Source organism: Protopterus annectens, chromosome 2.part0 (genome assembly GCF_019279795.1).
Source record: "Protopterus annectens isolate FY-2018-M chromosome 2.part0, PAN1.0, whole genome shotgun sequence".
Taxonomy (NCBI): Eukaryota; Metazoa; Chordata; order Ceratodontiformes; family Protopteridae; genus Protopterus; species Protopterus annectens.
The window spans coordinates 1,710,369,199-1,710,390,690 of NC_056728.1; the positions used below are offsets into that span (position 1 = coordinate 1,710,369,199).

Sequence of the window (21,492 nt, forward strand, 5' to 3'; positions counted from 1 at the left end):
GGATGGTGGTTTGTAAGAGGACGTTGGTGATCAAGAAGAGGAGGAGGAGTGTGAGGGCAGCACCAAGGATCAAATGGTGGAAAGTGAAAAAGAGTGATTGTGAGGTGGAGCTCAGAGAAGAGCTAAGACAGGCACTGGGTGGCAGTGAAGAGTTACCCAACACCTGGGTAACTACAGCAGAGCTAGTAAGGGAGACTGCTAGAAAGGTGCTTGGTGTGACATCTGGACAGAGAAAGGAGGACAAGGAGACCTGGTGGCGGAATGAGGAAGTACGGGAGAGTATACACAGAAAGAGGATGGCAAAGAAGTGGGATTGACAGAGAGATGAAGAAAGTAGACAGGAGTATAAGGAGATGAGGTGCATGACAAAGAGAGAGGTGGCAAAGGCTAAGGATAAGGCGTATGGAGAGTTGTATGAAAGGTTGGACACTAAGGATGGAGAAAAGGACCTGCACCGATTGGCTAGACAGAGGGACCAAGCTAGGAAAGATGTGCAGCAGGTAAGGGTGATAAAGGATAATGAGGGAAACTTACTCACAAGCGAGGAGAGTGTGTTGAACAGATGGAAAGAGTACTCTGAGGGGCTGACGAATGAAGAGAATGAGAGAGAGAAGGCTGGATGATGTGGGGATAGTGAATCAGGAAGTGCAACGGATTAGCAAGGAGGAAGTAAGGATAGCTATGAAGAGGATGAAGAATGGAAAGGCTGTTGGTCCAGATGACATACCTGTGGAAGCTTGGAGTGTTTAGGAGAAATGGCAGTGGAATTTTTAACCAGACTGTTTAATGAAATCTTGGAAAGTGGGAGGATGCTCGAGGAGTGGAGAAAAAGTGTTTTGGTGCAGATTTCTAAGAATAAGGATGATGTGCAGAGCTGTAGTAACTACAGAGGGATAAAATTGATCAGTCACAGCATGAAATTATGGGAAAGAGTAGTAGAAGCTAGGTTAAGAAGGGAGGAGAAGATTAGTGATCAGCAGTATGGTTTCATGCCTAGAAAGAGTACTACAGAGGCGATGTTTGCTCTGAGAGTGTTTATGGAGAAGTACAGACAAGGTCAGAAGGAGCTGCACTGTGTCTTCGTGGACTTAGAGAAAGCATATGGCAGCGTGCCTAGAGAGGAGTTGTGGTATTGTATGAGGAAATCGGGAGTGGCAGAGAAGTATGTAAGAGTGGTACAGGATATGTACAATGGTAGTGTAACAGCGGTGAGATCTGCAGTGGGAGTGACAGATGCATTTAAGGTGGAGGTGGGATTACATCAAGGATCAGCTCTGAGCCCTTTCTTATTTGCAGTGATGATGGACAGGTTGACAGCAGAGATCAGACAGTAGTCCTCGTAGACTATGATGTTTGCAAATGACATTGCGATATGTAGTGAGAGTAGGGTACAGGTTAAGGAGACCCTGGAGAGGTGGAGATATTCTCTAGAGAGGAGAGGAATGAAGGTCAGCAGGACTAAGAAAAAATATGTGTGTGAATGACAGAGAGGACAGAGGAATGGTGAGGAAGCAGCGAATAGACTTGGCAAAGGTGGATGAGTTTAAATAATTGGGATCAACATTTCAGAGTAACGGCGAGTGTGGAAGAGAGGTGAAGAAGAGAGAGTACAGGCAGGGTGGAGTGCGTGGAGAAGAGTGTCAGGAGTGATTTATAACAGACGAGTACTAGTTACAGTGAAAGGGAAGATCTACAAGAGGGTAGTGAGACCAGCTATGTTATATAGGTTGGCGACATTGGCATTGACAAAAAGGCAGGAGTCAGAGCTGGATGTGGCAGAGTTAAAGATGTTAAGATTTGCACTGGGTGTGACAAGGGTAGACAGGATTAGGAATAAGTATATTAAAGGGTCAGCCCAGGTTGGATGGTTTGGAGACAAAGCCAGAGAGGTGAAATTGCGTTGGTTTGGACAAGTGCTGAGGAGGGATGCTGGGTATATTGGGAAAAGGATGCCAAGGATGAAGCTGCCAGGTAAGAGGAAAAGAGGAAGGCCTAAGATAAGGTTTATGTATGTGGTGAGAGAGGACATACAGGTGGTTGGTGTGACAGAGCAAGCTGCAGAGGACAGAAAGAAATGGAAACAGATGATCTGCTGTGGCGACCCCTAATTGGAACAGCCGAAAGAAAAATAAGATTCAGAAATTAATTTCCATTCATTTCCAGAAAGAAAATCATATTCCAATAAACATTCCTTAAAGGGACTCATCCCCTTTTCCTGTGGGATACTGATAAACAAGTCAATGACTTCTATTGCTAGAAATTCTAAGTTGTCTTTATAAAAGTACTGGTTTAATTCTACCTAAACAAATCCCATGAGTTCTTTAATAAAATTTGTTGTTTGCACATAGACTGATTTTAACTTTGTCTATGCAAACCACTAAGGAATAAGTTTTAGAATTCTGAGCTACTACTACTATCGATCTAAACACAGGCCACAATATGTCTTCATGAATTTTTGGTACTCGGAATAACACTGTAATTGTAGGGTGGGAAATGTGTAGAAAATTATATGAATCTGCAGGTTTACTGTTATTTTGTTAAACGACACTAAAGCGGATTCCAAAATTACATAATCACATAGGCGACTGGTAAAACAGCGAACCACATCCTTCTGAATGCGTAAAACTGAAAGCAAGGAAGCGATTGGTTTTTGCAAAATCTCAGCTGACAAATCGTGATTATAAAGCAACATTCGAACTGGCTTGAATGTCAAACATTGTTTTTACCATTTTTGACATTTGGTAAAAATGATGTTCACAATTTCAGCCATTTGAGTCAATGAAATGACTCAAATATGTTGCGACTTTCAACAAAATGATAGTAAACCAAATCTGCATCAATTACCTTTTGCCATAACAAATCCTCTAAATATAGATCAATTTTTTGTAACCTACCATTACTTCATTTCTTGTAAGCTACCATTAATTTATTTCTTGACACATGGTCATAGACAGTGCCATCCTGCGACAATTCAAACATTTATATATACCACATAATCAAATAACTCTGTGCCCCTATCCTTTTCTAGTTGCATGACCCCAATACTCTTGTTATGCTGAATTTATGCTAGAATATATATTTTTTATTTTGTAGTTAAATTATAGTTTATTTTATATTTAACATTTTTAAAGATTGGATGCAGCTTGCAAACCTGGATTAAATAAATGAATTTCTATAAAACCAGCTTTAAAATTGAGAACAGCTAACCTATACATATTTTTAGTTACTATGAATGGTTAAACACCAAGTATGGATTAGTGATTTTCAATGCATTGGTATTTTAATATAGTGGTGTAGTTTTGAACTCAGTGGTGGAATTTTAAGACGATGATTAATGGTAATGACTCAATCTATATAAAAGGATTAATTGTGGGACAAAGTCTTTTTGCAATGCTGTGGATGAAAGCACTTAACAGTTTATTCCATCATTAAAAAACACTTTCACTTTTATCGGCATTCAATTTTTATTGTGGTGGTTCCTGTGAACACTTGCCTTTATTTGGATATCTGTAAATACTTGCCTTTATTTGGATATCTGTAAAAGCTTAATCCTTTCTAGTCTACTGGGGCATCTTGGATGGCTTTTTCTGGAGAAACTTTAAAACTTTCATTCTTGTTGCTCGTCTTGGACAGTGGGAACATCTGTCATGGGAGACTATGTAATCCAGGGAGAGGAAAGACATGGTATTGTGAAATCTCTGGCGATCACTTCCAAAGGCTACCTCGAATAATTTCTTCTGAGCACTAACATGAAGGGAATGTTTACCCCCTTATTGTCCCCAGAGGCCTCAGGAATGCTGTAATTCATCCTTGGATTGACAACATTTGCCTAGCAAGCACCAAGAATCCCAAATTCTACATCCATAATCTTACTGGAAAAGTACAGTTTTGTACCTACCATAAATGTAGATGTTCGAGGATCCCCATTGCTGCAGTCCTTACTATTGGGTATAGTCAGCCTGTCTGTCCAGGCCGAATACCAGAGTATAGTATTTGCCGTAGTCAGGCATTAGACTGGCGGGCGCTAGTCAGGGTACTATCGCATGACCCGGCCGCATATCTCAGTCTTTCTTGCCCCAGATCAGAAGACCAAGGCCCAAAGGCCCTGCACCAAAAAATACCAAAATATATACACAATAATATATACAACAATATATACAAAACAGCCTGCCTACACAGCACCTACACAAACACCCCTAAACACAGAGGGGAAGGAAGGGGAGGGACTGCAGCAATGGGGATCTTGGGAACATCATCACATCTACATTTTCACAACTGTACAATGTGTTCTCAGTTCCTTGGGTAGGCAAAGCTAGAATCTAGGAGCAGGAGCAGCAAAGCAAGGCAAAGGAGCAAATCATGAAGCAAGCAAAACAGCAGCAAAACAGCTGTGCCTAGACTTAGAGTGGGCAGGAAATAGAGATAGAGAAGATCTAAAGATCCAAATAGCTTAGAAAGTATACCATAAACTCCAAGCAGCTGTGCCCAAATGAGTAGCTAGCCCAACCCCTTATCCTTGTTGAAGTGGCAGTAGCCCTAGTGGGAATCTCCCCCATAGCTGGAAATAGTAATCCAATGCAAAAGAGAACAAATTGCAAAATGCAATCCCTCTAGAAATATGCTTTTAACCCACACACCAAACAAAACTGAACTCAAAACAAAAAATTAAAAAAACAACTGACTGCTGAAATTGCCTAAAATTGCTGAAGTGTGCTCTAAAATGTTTAATTGTACTTCAACAATGCATAAAAATCTTCCCCTTTATTTTTGGTTTGCATAAAAATAGTAAAGCCACACTAGAAACCACCTTAAGCATAAAGGCAGGATTAAGTATGGAAAAAAGCATGGAAAAATCAAAAGGGCTCCTATAACAAGACAATCAAAAATCAAGCTAATAGCTTGCAGAGGTACTCAGACAAGAAATCAGTCTTCCATGAGCAGTATTTCAAGCAAGTATTAGCCAGTAGTAGTAGCCAGTTTCAAGAGTAAGTTTTTGCCCAACAAGAGTAGGAAAGTGCAGTCAAAGCTTATATTCCAAGGTTCTAAGGGGGAGCCCACGTCACATTGGCGAAACTAAGATCTCTGAACAATGGAGGAACAAACAAATTGCTGCAACAATCATGGGTCCATGAATCTAAACCTTGAACAATAACAATGAATGTCAATTGCTCAGTAAGATATTGAAGAGGAAAAGAAATCTCCAAATTAGAGAATGTAAGAAAAATAAAAATTACTCTCCAAATCAAATTCTTTTCCTTGCTACAAATTTCCTCTTACTTTTTTTCCTGTTTTCTTCCCCTGGTAGGTGAAGTAATTTCATTTTGCTGTGTAGAATCAAGTGAGGGCCTTGTGTTTCTGCGACAATGAGGCTTGAAGAGAGTGAGATGAGAGTGATTACAAGATGACCCAGAGATGAGAAGAAAAATACATGGGAGGAGGAGGCAGAGACGAGTGAAGAGCCATCGAAGCACCTGTAATTCCCTTACCAGACTCCGTAGTAGTCCGAGCTGTCTTGTCGAGCCTCTAATGTCTTCTTTGACTGTTTTCATGGCCCTTGAAGAATGGGCATCTGTATCTGGGTAGGAAGAGGCACTTGACAGAGCAAAGACTTTCCAAAGGAAGAGATGAAGGAGGGACAGGCATGTGAGAAGCAGCTGGCATCCATGACTTTGAGCCGTACTATAAAATGGCTGCTGTTGGATTTGAGTCTGTGTGCACTGTCAATTTCTGCTGTATCTTGTTTCGTGGGAACAGTTTCTTGTTGACAATCAGACATCTGCTCACCAACACATTATCTGTGTCCCAAACCTAACACATCTGCTAAGGAGTTCCAATGATCTCCCATGCTTTGTCTGCTTACCTGATCTGCCATAAGCTGCCAAAGCCCTCTTGCCTGCTTGTTTGCATAGAGTGAGGTTGTGTTGTCCAGTCTACCATATGACTGCCCTGTTGTCACAGTTGACTGTTGAGCCATTAACTGAAAGCACACCTGTAACTGTATGAACATGTTGATGTCTAATTGGATATGTGATGGACTGATCATCTGTCCTTGTACCCACTTGTCAGCTCCTTCTGCGTAATAGAATGTCCACTTAATGTGACTTAAATCTCCATGTGTGACCAGAGAATCCTTGTTTAGAATCCGAGAAGCAATCTGACTCCACCTCCCACGGGTCACAGAGGGTGACAAAATTGTGACATGAGCAAGGATTTAACTGAAATTTTGTGTGACCTTCCAATGAATGCCATTATGGCCTGGTTTGATGCACCAGTACTGCTTGAGCCAGAGTTTGAGCATCCTAATCAACAGTTTGATATGACTGTTGATTGAAGGAAGCAGCTACTGACCCTATGCATGATGGAGTACAGAAGACTGAGAAGCATAAACTGCCATGAACCCTGATGCTTGAAGGACTGTCCTTGCAGTCATGCTGGACTGATGAGATAGTTGATGGAAGTAAAGTGATAGACTCTTTTGTTAGGTTGTCTTGAGGCATCTAGGCTGCTGCTATCTAGTCTTTCTATCACTGAACATGGATATCTCTTGATGCAGATGTAGGCAGTCTTCCTTTTAAGAATAGAGAGCAGTTCCTTGCCAAGAATAAAGCTATCGAAACTTGTAGGATGAAAGTAAGCTATTGTCGGAGCCAGAACCAGAGCTTGAAGCCAGAAGATAAAGAGAATTTAGGCAAGAAAGAGATAATATAATCTGCAACCAGAGAGAAACCCCAGATACAATTTTCTCCTTGAAACATAATGTTACCTGGTAAGAAGCCTTAGAGGCACTAAAAAGTAAGCAGCTTCGAAGCCACAGCTACTTCTCTGCAGATCTAAGTTAAGCTTACATAGAGGAAAATTAGATGTCCAGTGAGAGATTTAGTAAGATAAGTGATGAGTGTTGGTCAGAATAAAAATCTTTGGATAAACCCAACATACAGAACTGGGACTAGGAACATAAGATCTGGCTTAACTGGCTAAAATGGCCCCATCTGGAGTTTCTTGTCTGGAGTACTTGGAAGATCTTTTTGGGAGGGAGCTAACGTGCCCCTCTTTCTTTGTGGGCGAGGTGCGTGTGGCATGGAGTGGAAATGGTGGGAGTAACCGATCCAATTTCTTTAAAAAGGGAGAAATTTTGGTGGGCAATATGAAAGAGGAGTTGTGTGGTCATTAAACAACAAAGAATCTGCAGGAGAAGCATTAGGCCCTACCCGCCTGCTAAAGGCAGAACAATTGAAAAGGGAGATCCTGTTCCCAGCCCTGCCTCCAGAGCAGGTGAACCTCTGGTCTTGGCCCCTGAGGTGGCTGAGTCCTTGGAGATGTTCTGCCCCTAGCTGCCCAATTTCTAGGGGTCTGAGAAGTCCAGAGCCTGCAGGCCAATTTCTACTAAACTTCGTAAATTAGCTTTGCCTAAACCTTTAACAGTTTGCATAGACTTAGGCGAACTCCTTCCTCCATTTTCTTTAAAAGGCCAATTTCCATCCTTGTCTTAAACACATCAAACTGCTATCCACATCCATAAACTTTTCTTAACATGCTCAGCTAAATTCTGATCCCCTCCAACAACGTGAACTGTGCAGAACAGAAGAAGTGGCAATGGGAGCCAGGAGCCTTGTACAGCAACAAAATATTAAAGCATGTAAACCAAGCACCCAAGATCTCTGAAGGCTGAAGAAAATCCAGCAACTCTTTTCACTCCTTTACACCAAGCATCTTGCCTCTTTATCAAAGAATGCTTACCCACTTGTTCCTTGATATTTTAGCATGTATTTTGAAGATTCAATTCATGGGTTCAAAAGAGGAACCACCTTAGATTTCTTAAATGCAGACTTGCCTCTATTTTATATCAACATTAACTTTAACAGACAATTCAAAGAACAGGTGGCTTTATCAGAAAGGGCCTCTTTCCCCTCCCCCCCCTGAGAACAAAGACTTACTTATTTAGTTTGGGAACAGGATTTACCTATCAGAGGCCGGGTAGGACTTAGAGGCCTTCCCAAGAGTCAGGGAAGCTCTAGGAAAACAGGAGGTCTCACATTCTACAAAGGAGCCTCTGCACAGGCATCAGGTAGGAGGTAAACAAAAATTCCTAAGCCTTGAATGGAGGATACTCGGCCTATCTTCCATCCTCAGTGCTCCCTCATGGAATACAAGGAGGTATAGCTAAGAAAATATGAAATCCTAGGTCTCTGAATAGGAGTGGAACTCAGAATGAATCATCTCAGATCAGGGCCTTCCTTCCGCAGTCTGACTCTCAGGAGATGAAGAGTCTCTGAAATGAAAAATCCTCTTCCAAGCTACTGAACTACTGGAATCACTAGTCAGAATCATTCAGACAGAATCAGAGGCTCTAATAAATTTGGGAAATCAAAGAAGCTGAACCGCCTGCCAGAACCAAAACCCCTTTCCTAGCTCCTGGCCTAAACCTCTACAAAGTGTTGCATGAGAAGCTAGGCTCTAGAAGGGCAAAGGAAATTTTTCAAGAACAGTTACCTGAAAAGGGAGCCTGCTGTTCTGAAGCTGAAAAGGAAGCTGGCTGTCCTACCTCCTTTGGAAGAACCGGACAAAGACAGTCCTGGGCAAACCTAGACTCATCTAGTGAGTCCCAAAGCCTGGCCTGAAGAACCCTTTCCTAGACCAGCCTGTCCGGGTTTGCGCCCTTGATCAACCTAAACTTCACTGTTTTGTCCTTGCGCTTCTTGCGCCAAGCTTGCAACAAGCATCCACAGAATCCTGGCGACTATCTGTTTACTTTCAAAAGCACAAATACAAACCTCTCACATCATATACTCTACTGAACGCGGAAAAACAGGCAACCAACTAACAACGTGCTGCTCACATCTGCTTCAGGTACTAACCACAGTTGGTAAAATAATTCAAATAATCTGTTTACCACTAAACTCTTCCACAAGCAATACACCAACCAACAAAAGACTGAGGAAGAAAACAAGGTAGGCAACTCCAGAAGGTAATAACTACCGTGTATGGAATCCCTCTGAGACCGCAAAATATTCACTTTTTCTACCTAACCGGCAAAAACGCAGAACTTAAAAAACAATCACGCATGCGGCAAAAAGAATGCGAGGATCGTCGGTCATGCGCCTAGTCGGGTGAGCGCTCGATACTCCCTCAGTGAAGGAAAAACCCATTTCCAACACCATCCTACTGTTATTGTGGATCATTCCTCCTTGAAAACATTGTTCTGCATCTATTATTCCCACAATTCACATTTTCTATCTAATTTATTCCTGCCCCCTTTTAAAGATCCCACTTCCTGTGTTTTTTTTTATTTTAATTTCTGCTAAAATAGTCGCTATTTCAAGTACAGTTGGTTTAGGTTTCGATTTCCATTTTCTAATTACAGCTTTTTTAGTAGCCGCCAGAATTAAACTCAACAAGGCCTAGCAAAAACCACGGCACTCAAACACATGAAAAAGTATATAGAAAAATACTAAATTTCTAGAACAATCATTCATTTACTGATACCTACTTTATTATATTTGGGGTGGTCGCTGGACTTAAAATTTGCAACTCAGCAAACGCAGCATGGCAAAAGGCAAAGAAGCAGTTGAAGGGACACCAGCACATAGTAAAAACAGTGACTTCTGATTCTGATAATAAAGAGAAAATTGGCATTTTACTGCTTGGAAGTGTTAACTGCAATGAAAATATTATGCTTCACTAATAAGCGCTATGGGAATCTGAAAACACAAATGCAGCAGAATATGGTTATACACAGATTCTGATACCATACTTTAATGATTACTACACTCAATTTATAACTGAAGTTAACAATCCTACAATAAAAGACCACAGAAGCAGGAGTAACTAGAAACTGATGTTGATGGAAGGGAGACATGCAAACTCCATAAAAAGCAACATGCTAGACGGCAAACTTCCTAGTAGAGTTTAATGATCGCTCCTTTTTCATATAAATACTCAAGAGGCCATTAACAGACCTAATAAACAAAAGATTGCACGGACAATTAAGTATATCTTCCGACCTTAGCCAAGCCTGTCTTCAAATGATAAAGTTCTGTCTCTAGAGCGGTGATGGCAGGAGTTGTCAAAGAACGTTTTAAAGCTTGTAAGCTTATAGTTTCAGCAGATCTAGCAATCAAAACATCTCTTCTTTTCCTTAAAACCTAGCATACTGTTTAACGTAGACGTAACTTGTGATAACACTGAATTTTCTAAGACAACACATATGCCAAATAATGGATTGTCCTAACTGCTATGATACTCATCACATATCAGATCCTGTCTAATAAACAGCCTGGTAAATTTTGAGAAAATAACAAAAGCTGTAGACAGCGGTTATGTTGCCCATACAGAACATCTTAACCTCGTCAAAGCATTTGATAAAATAACCATACACTAACATAATTAGCAAACTAAATACGCCAAAAAATTGATCCATATATATTTAGATGGACAGCAAATTGACTGAAGGACAGTATCCTCACAGTGTAGGTGGAAGCATGAAGGTAACCAGTGGAGACCCTCAAAAAAAAAGTATTGAAACATCTGCTACTCTGCATGTACTTCTCTGATCTCAAAAAACAAAACAAAAAAAAACGGGATCACTGGTTAACCATGTTTGCAGATGACTGAAAACTGGATGTCATCCTAAAAACCCCTCCTTACATGCAGAATTTACAACTTGAACTTACACAGGTTAACAGTTGGGGCACAGAAGGCAAACTATTTTATTTATTTAACATTTGTTTACTGGGAAAGTCTGACTGGACACAGGTCCTTTTTCAGCAGGGCCCCGGGGAGAAAAGCTCCATGAGTAACAAATTTTCATGCACACATTACAATAATCAAACTATAAAGTAAACAAAATATAGTATACATAACAGCATACAAATTTGTTACATCTTAACAAAAACTAGGCTTTGAACATAGCTAGTACTATTTGTAGGTATGACTTATGTCAAGACAGAAGGTTAAGACAGGTCAGTAGGAAAAGGATTAAACACCGGGGGAGAAGTTGGATATGTTTTGGGTATACTGTGATGTATCAGAGCACAGTACAGGAACATAGCAACTTATTTTTTAGATAAGCTTTAAGCAATGGCTTAAAGTGGTTAGTGGATAAGATTGACAGAATGGAGTTAGGAAGGGAGTTCCATATAAAAGATAAAAGTTGGAAAATAAAGATTCTCCTGCAGTGTTGTTGGACTTGGAGACGGTAATTTCTTGTTGTTAGAGCGAAGTAATCTGCTGGAACTGTAAGCAAGGATGAGATTTTGTAGTGCAGGGGTTCTAGTTGGTTGTGTTACAATTTTGTGAGTTAGAGAGAGTTGGTTGTAAAGAATAATGTTGGGAAGCTCAAGCCAGTCTAGTATCCTTAAAGCTGCACAATGATGTGTTTTACATGGGCAGCCAGATGCAAACTTAGCAATTTTATTATAACATGCTTCTAGCTTAGATAAGTCAGTCTTCCTTAGATTAGTTAAAATTGGAGAGACATACAGTTGAGTGGAGAACAGATGTGTTTGTACTAATGTAATTTTGGCCACTGTGGTCAGGAACCTTTTGCGCTTATATAGACTTCCAAGTTTCTTATGGACTTTTTTATAGTACTTGGAAGTCAAATTATTTCAGGGTACTGTCCATCTCCACTCCAAGAAGCTTTGTATGGGTTGTCGAGGAGATCACAGTACTGTCTTTGGCTATTAATGTTGGGCATGAGATAGAGGTCTTGTTAGGTTGGAAGAGTACTAATTTAGTTTTGTTTGGGTTCAGGATTAGATGGGCAGTGGATAACCATGTTTCAACAGAAGTGAAAGATTCCGATGTTTAAGAATGAAGAGTTGATAGACAAGTGGCAGCACAGATAAGTGTTGAATCACCTGCATACTGTATTATAGAACCATGTGGAGTAGCTGTGTGTAAATTATTAGTAAACAGGGAGAAAAGGAGGGCGCCCAAGATAGATTCTTGGGGGACACCAATGGATAAAGGAAGGCATGGTGATTGAACAGATTGTTGACGGCCAGATAAATAGCTATGATGCAGATGGTGAGAAGGACAGTTCAGTTAGTACATCTATTAGTTTGGAATGGGACACCATATCAAAAGCTTTTGATAGGTCTAGATAGATGGCAGATACAAAATTGTTGTTATTCCTGTGAAGGTTTATGGTATTAGTGAAGGATAAGAGAGCTGTAGTGGTACTATGTGATGGGCGAATCCCATGGGGAGTGTTTGCGAGAAGGTTATTTGTTAGTAAGAATTTCATGACCTGGAGATGAATACACCTTTCGAGTAGCTTAGAAAGAGGTGAAAGAATAGCAATTGGCCAATAGTTAGTCAGTTCTGTGGAAGGTCCCCTTTTATGAAGTGGGATTACATGGGAAATTTTTGACAACTGAGGGACCTTGTTTTTCGAGAATGGATCCATTTATAAGAATGGATACTGGAAAGGCTATATATTCAGCTGCAATTTTGAGGTATTCACTGGGTAAGTTATCTATGGCAAGTGTAGTAGGCTTTAGTTTCTGTAGTAGTTTTTTTTATAGTGGCTGTAGGAACTGGGGAGAAACAGAATGAGGCTTTGCTAGTTGTAGACTTGGCTGGTTTGGTATCAGGAGTAGGAGTTTGCCGATTGGAAAGGGCAATTATAGATTCAGTAAAATGTTTGTTAAAAATGGTAGCTATGCTATCGGAATTATTGTGGATGTTTGGCATTGGCATAGTAGATTTTCCTGAGTGAAGGACTGAGTTTATAGCTGGCCAGAATTTTTGAGGGTTTTTTTGATGCGTTTTGAATGTTATGATAGAAATTTATTTTATCCTGTTTTATTTGTTTTTTTGTCTTATTTCTAAGTTCTTGATACTGTTGTTTAGAAACTACTGTGTTAGTCTTACACCATAGTTCCCAGGCTTTATCTCTAGTTTTCAGAAGGGCCTTAGTGTCTCTGCTTAGCCAGGGGGCATAGTTTGATTTTACTCTGATGGTTCTAACATGGGCATGTGCTTTTAATATAGCTAAGAAAGGTTTATTAAAGTGGTTCACTGCATCATCTAGGTCAAGGTATTTGAGAAAGTAACACAAGCTGTAGACAGCGGTTATGCTGTCCATACAGAATGTTAAAAAGTGCAACACTGTTGCATTTGGTAAACAATTCCTCAGCTACAGTGCAGATAACATTCTATTTCAAAATGAAAATGTTGTGAGAGTCCCTTAGAACATGGGTACGAAATTGTCTCCCCTTCAATCATCATGTTGTAACAGTGGTTAGAAAATCCTTCTAAATGACTCACTCTGCATTATCCAAAGGGTATTTCCCCCTAAATCCAAAGAAGTCTTTACCCCTCCATATTCTGCATTGTACAGTCCGGTAACAGAATGCAAAGCTTACTTTGGGATGTATCTTACTAGACAAACCAGGCAGTTGGGGAGACTCCAGAGGTTCCCAACAATAAAACTATCATGACCCTAAAAGATCTGAGCTACCAAGAGAGGCTGGAAACACTGTCCCTATACTAAGCATCCTATAGACTCCTTTGGGGTGAACTGTACATTCTGGACCATTACACATATGGCAGTCCAAGACCTTTTATATCAACACAAATCAAACAGTCCAATGAACACCAGGACCAAAGATCTGAACCTGCTTCAGCAAATAAACAAATCAGGGCACAGAGACAGATTCATCATGCAACAACTACCCCTTCTCTGGAACAAACTTCCACTCCAGATCAAGCAATGTAACACAGTATTAGACAACTGGATGGATATTCACAAGTTCACCCTTGGCATGGCTGGTCTATGGCTCCTTGAGAAAGTTAATAAGGTCTAAGGTTAGGTACTGGCAAGGTGTAAATGGCCATATACCCCAAATGCCTTGTATCTCTTATTGTTCTGGAATTCTCAAGCCTGTCCAGCAAGGTCTCCCTTCTTTAAAAAGAAGAGTTGCTAAAGGCACTAGAGGTTTTTCAGAAAAAAGTAGAAGAATGTCTACACTAAGCTTACTTGGTCAACCTTAAGATCAAAATACAAAGGTAAACTGTTTTTGTAATATCTATATAGGAAATCTATTGACCTTTGGGTTGGCAGCCACTTACTCTGGTACAACTGTATTGTTGCCACAAATTCTGGAAGGTCTTAAGCATTGGAGGAATACTCCATACAGAATGTGAAACTTAACTATACCACCACATTGTCACACTATACGACAATCACTCCATGAAGAAGGGAATCCTGGAATCTGTGCAGCATGAGAAGCAACATCCCCATCTCTAGGAGTTACAGTTGCAAATTGGGGAGAGGAGGAGATATTGTTTCAGTGCTTTTTGAACTCATGAAGTTGGTATTTTTCCGATATCTGATTTATATATAGGTCTACTTCATAAAACTGAAATTTCATAACGTTGAGACCAGAACACTGAAAACCCAGAACACTGAAAGTGTGTCTCATAACATTGAAAACTACATTGAATAAGTAAATAAGATCCCCTCCACCTACAACACCACCTAACAAACACACTTTCTACTACGTTTCTGCAGGTGGGCAAGCCCCCCTGTGCCCCCCATACCCCCTGTAAATTAAATTAAATATACCAACTCCAAGATTGCACTACAGTGGTGCACTACAGTGGAAAAAAATGAATTTCCTAACCGCAGTGTATGGTATACAGTGAGGTTAGGAAATTAACTTTTTCCCACTGTAGTGCGATCTTGGAGTTGGTATATTTACCTTACAGGGGTGTGGGGTGCACAGCCCCAACATGAGGTGCAGGCCCCCCTGCAGCAGGTGTTGTTACAGGTGGAGGGGATCTTATTTACTTGTGCAATGTAGTTTTCAATGTTATGAAGCACACTTTCAAATGTTCTGAATTTTCAATGTTTTGAGATTTAGATGTTTTGGTCTCAAAGTTATGAAATTCAACGCTATGACATTTGAATGTTATGAAGTAGACCCATATACACACACACACACACACACACACACACACACACACACACACACACACACAAACAGACCTATATGTACATTAGCACAGTAAAATTAATACACCCTTTAGATCCTGCACTTAACTGCCTCAATGATACTTGTAATCACGCAAAATATTTCACCACTTAAATGTGTCTATTACTCCTCATTTTGACAACAGAACTTCTCAAAGAATCAACAGCATATTGCTGTACAGTGCTGCCTTATGATCATCTTCTCTCGTAACATTTGCCAGACACAATTAAAAAGCATCCATAAGATAAGGCTTTCCATAATACTGCAACACCGCATGATTGTTTTTACATTTGCTAAAAATTTCATTTGAAACACTTAGTGAAATATTTCTCTTATCTATATTTATTACCTCTCATTAAGAGTTATCAAACCACTGGGCTTTTCTAAAGACTCAACACCACAATGCAATGCACTGCCTCCCACTGATAATTTTCAAGAAGCACATTGGAGTGGTAGAAATAATACAGACTCCAAACCCTGAGCTGATCTGTTCATGATTTTAATTAGTATTGCCTTCATGTGCTAATCTACTGTATGCATGGTGGAATTAAAGCATTCAGATGGCAGCACACACAACAGTTTAGCAACTGGACGCTGCATTTATTCAATTCCATACAAATCAGCTTAGTATCTACAGCTGATTTGTGCACCACTTGAATGAATACAGTCTCTACACACTGCTTTTCTGTGCATGGTGGAGTTACCACAGCCTCCAGATATTAGTGCCTTTACCTTATTAACAAATAAATATACAAAATAAAATAAAAACTAAGCAAACGCCTGAAAATCTTCCTCAATGGCCCAAATCTGGCACCATTTGTCCATATTTATTAGCCTAATCCAGTACTACAAAACACAATCCAAACATCCAGAAATCAAAATATGTCAAGTGTAAGTCTGGTTCCACTGGCACAGAAGACAGATTCCCAACCGTATCTCAGGTGACCAGGGCTTGACTAGTGGCCCCAGCACTGGAGAAGTCAGTCAGGGAGGGTCAGGACAGAAGGGGCATGGTCCACTCATTTCTCCTGGGGGGGGGGGGTACCACACTTGGTGGTGCACTGGGTGATGCTAACTTCCTGTTCGAGACCAGAAATTTCACTGCTCGTGCTTAAGGGGGGAGGGTAGGAGAGATGCCTGCAGAGAATGTCCCCGAGGATGTGAGGGAATGTCCTCTGGTCACATTCCATTGCATAACTCTCCTCATTGCCTAGCTGGGTGCATGTTATCAAGCTGGGAAGCTAAAATAAAACAGCATGAACCACCCCCAATGGCTGTCTGTATGATGGCCTCTCTTCAGTGATGGGGAATGCTTGTAAAGGGACTGATGATCAACAGCCACAGCCCAAATTTAGTGGGCTGTGGCTGACCAAGTTTGCAGATGACTGCAAGCTGGGTGCTGTCATCAATTCCCCAAGTGATGTGGACATCCTCTAAGAGGGTCTTACCCAAGCAAACAAAATGACTGGTGCCAGAACCATGGCCTCAAACCGAATGCCAAAAAATGCATCATCACTTTTGGGGAGAATGATATCCCCACATATATCCCCACATATTATCAAACTGATAATAAGGCACTAAGCACACAACCAGTTGTGACTGACTTGGACACCCAGGTTGATAGCAAACTGACTTTTGACCACCATATTGCCTCCGTTGTACCCAGCTCATTAGTAAGGGTATCTCATCCAGGTCTTGGTGGTCATAACATCCTTGTATTATTCCCTTATACGACCCATTATTGAGTACAATGCCCCTTTTGGCAAGTACCTCACAAAACATATGCAGTAGCTGGAGAGACCACAGAGGTTCCTCACCCGGACAATCCAGGGCCTCAAACATCTACTACACAGATAAGCTAAAATCCTTGTCCCTCTACTCAATCTCCTGCAGACTCCTCAGAGGTAACCTCTGCTCAGAGGTAACCTCTGTCTGGCATACAAGGTGATCATGGACCCCACCTTGATAGGACTGCTGCATATCCACAAGTCAAGGTCCATTCGAGTAACCTACATGCGTGAGCTCAACCTGGTCTCTGACATCAATTGGACTTGTTGGCGGGACAGATTTGTGTCCCAGAGACTCCCCCTTTTGTGGAATAGACTCCCTCTCCATGTAAAGCAGAGTACCTCATTAAACCTTTTTAAGCACAACCTACATAACTGGATGGGTATCAGAAAATACCCCGCTGGGATTCCACCTGTGTCCCTGCTTGACAATGGCATAGGGTGCTGACTTGTTGGAATATGGGCTAAATTTTTGGCCAGGCTTGTAAGGGCCTCAGGGCCAGTAGCCTAGTAACTTCCTAGGATCCTATATAGTGGTTGCAAAAAATGCAAAAGAAATTATCTGAGATAGTAACTGGAAAAACTTATTTCACTTGCTTGATAGAGCAAATACTCTGGAATATATGGTCCTTGCTAAAGCAGTTATGCCAGCTATATTAGCTCTTAAGTAAGTTTCCTTCAGCTGTTTAATACTTTATTTAACTATCTTTTGTTGACTGGGTTAGTCCAACTAGTCCAGTGGCTTCTTTGCAAGGGAGACCCAAGGTGGTATTTACACTACTAAGGGATATTTAGCCAACACTTAGGTGCCGTGGGATCATTTACATCCAATTCAAGCGAATGGGACCTCAGTTAACTGTCTTGTCTGAAAAATGACACACTCAGGAATGCAGCACCCCCTTTACACTGAACTGTCAGCAATCAAAAGTACCTGGAGTGGGAATAGGACACACACAGCCTTCAGCACCAAATGCAAGTGTGCTACCTGCAATTACACTGCTGAATGCAACTTTACTGTAAGGCTACTATTTGCTTAAGCATGACAGCTCCATATATATTGCTTCTTGACAATAGTTTGCTTGCAATATGTTGAGGAGATGTGTATGGGTTTAAAGTGTAGTGATCTTTATCAAATCCAGTGCCACAGCATCTTGGAGAAAGACATACCTTTTTATGCTTAAATGATCACTTTTTCTGAGATAAAGTAACCTCAGAGTGAAAATAATAAAATAAGAAGGTATGGGCTTTGGTTACTGTCAGTGGACAAAACTCACTCACTTCAGGTATGTGCGCTCAGGTTAAATGGATTCATGCCACTAAGCTTGAGCAATTTACTTACAGACTAAGTTTCAAATGTATAATAATGAAAAACTTAAGCAGCCTTTATTATTATTATTATTATTATTATTTATTATTATTATTATTATGAATAATAATTTAATTATTTATTTGCATTTGGTTACTAAGAAAGTTTGACTGGGCATAAAACCCTTTTTCAGAGGAGGCCAAGGAAGGGAAGCTCCATGCAATGAAAGACATAAAAAGTACATACAAATCAGGCAATGTACAGAGATACAAGAATAAAACAATCCATACAGATTACCATGATATAAGCAATATACAAATAGCTATTTTTTTAAACTGCATACAGAGAGCGTCAGAGAAGTATGTAGGAGTGGTACAGGATATGTACGAAGGTAGTGTGACAGCGGTGAGGTCTGCGGTGGGAGTGACGGATGCGTTTAAGGTGGAGGTGCAATGGTGATGGACAGGTTGACAGACGAGATCAGACAAGAGTCCCCGTGGACTATGATGTTTGCAGATGACACTGTGATCTGTAGTGAGAGTAAGGAACAGGTGGAGGAGACCCTGGAGAGATGGAGATGTGCTCTACAGAGAAGAGGAATGAAGGTCAGCAGGACTAAGACAGAATATATGTGTGTGAATGAGACGGAGGATAGAGGAATGGTGAGGATGCAGGGAGTAGGGGTGGCGAAGGTGGATGAGTTTAAATACTTGAGATCAACAGTTCAGAGTAATTGTGAGTGTGGAAGAGAGGTGAAGAAGAGAGTACAGACAGGATGGAGTCGGTGGAGAAGAGTGTCTGGAGTGATTTGCGACAGACGAGTACCAGTAAGAGTGAAAGGGAAGGTCTAACAAGAGGGTAGTGAGACCAGCTATGTTATATGGATTGGAGACAGTGGCATTGACAAAAAGGCAGGAATCAGAGCTTGACATGGCAGAGTTGACTATGTTAAGATTTGCACTGGGTGTGACGAGGATGGACAGGATTAGAAATAAGTATATTAGAGGGTCAGCCCAGGTTGGAAGGTTTGGAGACAAAGCCAGAGAGGCACTATTACGTTGGTTTGGACATGTGCTGAGGAGGGATGCAGAGTATACTGGGAAAAAGATGTTAAGGATGAAGCTGGCAGGTAACAGGAAAAGAGGAAGGCCAGAGATAAGGTTTATGGATGTGGTGAGCGAGGAAATGCAGGTGGTTGGTGTGACAGAGCAACATGCAGAGGACAGGAAGAAATGGAAACAGCTGATCTGCTGTGGCGACCCCAAACGGAAGCAGCCGAAAGAAGAAGAAGAAGAAGATACAGAGATAATACATAGTATACAATATCCCTGGCCGTGTTCTGCATGAGTGAACTGGCACCTCACCTGTGTGCCCTGTTCAATCACAGCCTCACCTCAGGCTTTGTCCTTACCGAATGGTGCACTGCTATAGTCATCCCTCTCCATAAAGGAGGAGCGACTACAGATCCTAGGAACTATCGCCCCATTATCGTGATGAGTCTGATATGCAAAGCTATGGAACGCATCATCATGGCCTAATAAACAAGGATATAGTGAATCTCCAAACTCTGGATCCCATACAGTTTGGTTTTGTGAAGGGTAGATCATGCCTGCTCAACTTGGTCAACTTCTTTGAGTCAGTCAATCACCAGAGCTGTGGATGAAGATAAGATGGTTCATACAGCCTACCTTGATCTGGCAAAGGCCTTTGATACCATTCCCCATTCAGGAATCTTAGAAAAACTCACTAAGCTAGGCATCAACCCCTATATCACTAGGTGCGTTGCAAACTAGCTCACAGGTAGAACCCGCAGTGAGTAAGTAGCAGACTCCAAGTCAGACTGCAGACCAGTCACGAGTGGAGTCCCACAGGGTTCGGTCCTGGGTTCTCTCCTGTTTGGTATCTACTTCTCTGAAGTCCAGTCCAACATGAAGGGACTCTGGCTGACAAAGTTTGTAGACAATTGCAAGTTAGGAGCTATTATTAACTCCCCAAGTGATGTTGACATCCTACAGAAAGGCCTCACTTAGACCAACGACTGGTGTCAGAAACATGGCCTTAAGCTCAATGCCAAAAAATGTGTAGTCATCCCCTTTCGGAAAAACCCAGTTTGCATAAATTACCACATTGATGGTAGTCTACTGAACACAGAAGGCGTTATAATATATCTAGGAACACAGGTTGACAGCATCCTCTCTTTTGACCATCACATTGCCACTGTGGTCAGAAAGTCTTATGTGGCACATCTCAATACTAAGGGTTTTGCATCCAGGAAGAAAGACAGCATTGTCTCCATCTACTATTCCCTCATTAGGCCAATCACAGAGTACAATCCCTATTTTGCATGTACCTCACTAAACACCTGCAACAACTGGGGAGGCAGCAAAAGTACCTCACAAAGAGGAACCTAGGCCTTAAACATTTGTCCTATGTGGACAGACTCAAAAAATTCCAACTATTCTCTGTCTCATATCGCCTACTTAGAAGCGATCTCTGCTTGACTTACAAAGCCATGTCTGACCTAGCCCTGTTAGAAATGCTACATCTAAAGAAATCCAAATCCCTCTGCATCACTCGCTCCAGAGACCTCAACCTCATTACCACAATCAACAGAACATGCTGGAGGGACAGGTTCATAACCCAGAGACTGCCCATGCTATGGAAGAGACTTCCTATACAAGTCAAGCAGAGCACTTCACTGGCCCTTCTTCAAGAGAAATCTTGATGAGTGGATGGGAAATAGAAAATTCATCCCAGGGGTCACTCCAGTAACGTTCTTCGACAGAGGCACTGGAAACTAAGGTCAGGTGGCACGATGCCAAGGTAATCTTATGGGCTAGGCTTGTAAAGGCTCCAGGGCCATTAGCCTAGTGCACACCTATGCACCTACAAAGAAATATTAATAAATGTACAATAGCAGTGAGCTAGAAAAAGGATGCAATGCCAAATTGGGCCTGTTGAAAAATGGAGACATGGCATTAGTTATAGGTAGATGCAGGTTGTGAGAATGTGTACAGAAGAAGAGCGTGGCGATAATAATGTGTCTATTACTAAATAATGGATACAGAAAAAAATGATTCCAGTAAGGACCATCAAGCTCATTCATGCTTTTTTTTTGCTGTTTAGTGCAAAACCAGATCTTAGTTCCATATAATGGGTAACTATTATTTTTGCTAGGATTTACCGATGTTTGACCAACTAATTTCAGTGCTTATTCACTGTACTAGGTCCAACACCTACACTTTTACTTGTATCGCACTTATTCCAATGTTGGATGACTCTACTGGATTATTTAACATCATGTTTAATGCTAAACTCCTAGGTAAAAGCAAAGTCACAAGAACTCACCTTACAGCAGCAAATGACGTTTCTGTTACATCCAACTGAATGTTATATCACTAATAAACAGTGAAAAAAT

At 41.1% G+C, this 21,492-nt stretch overlaps 1 protein-coding gene across 1 annotated transcript in view; it reads right to left on the reverse strand.

Annotated features, from left to right (window-relative positions):
• Positions 1–21,492, reverse strand: part of MIB2 (MIB E3 ubiquitin protein ligase 2) — a 1,775,226-nt gene that overhangs the window by 1,719,487 nt on the left and 34,247 nt on the right. The gene's annotated exons all lie outside the window — the stretch shown is intronic.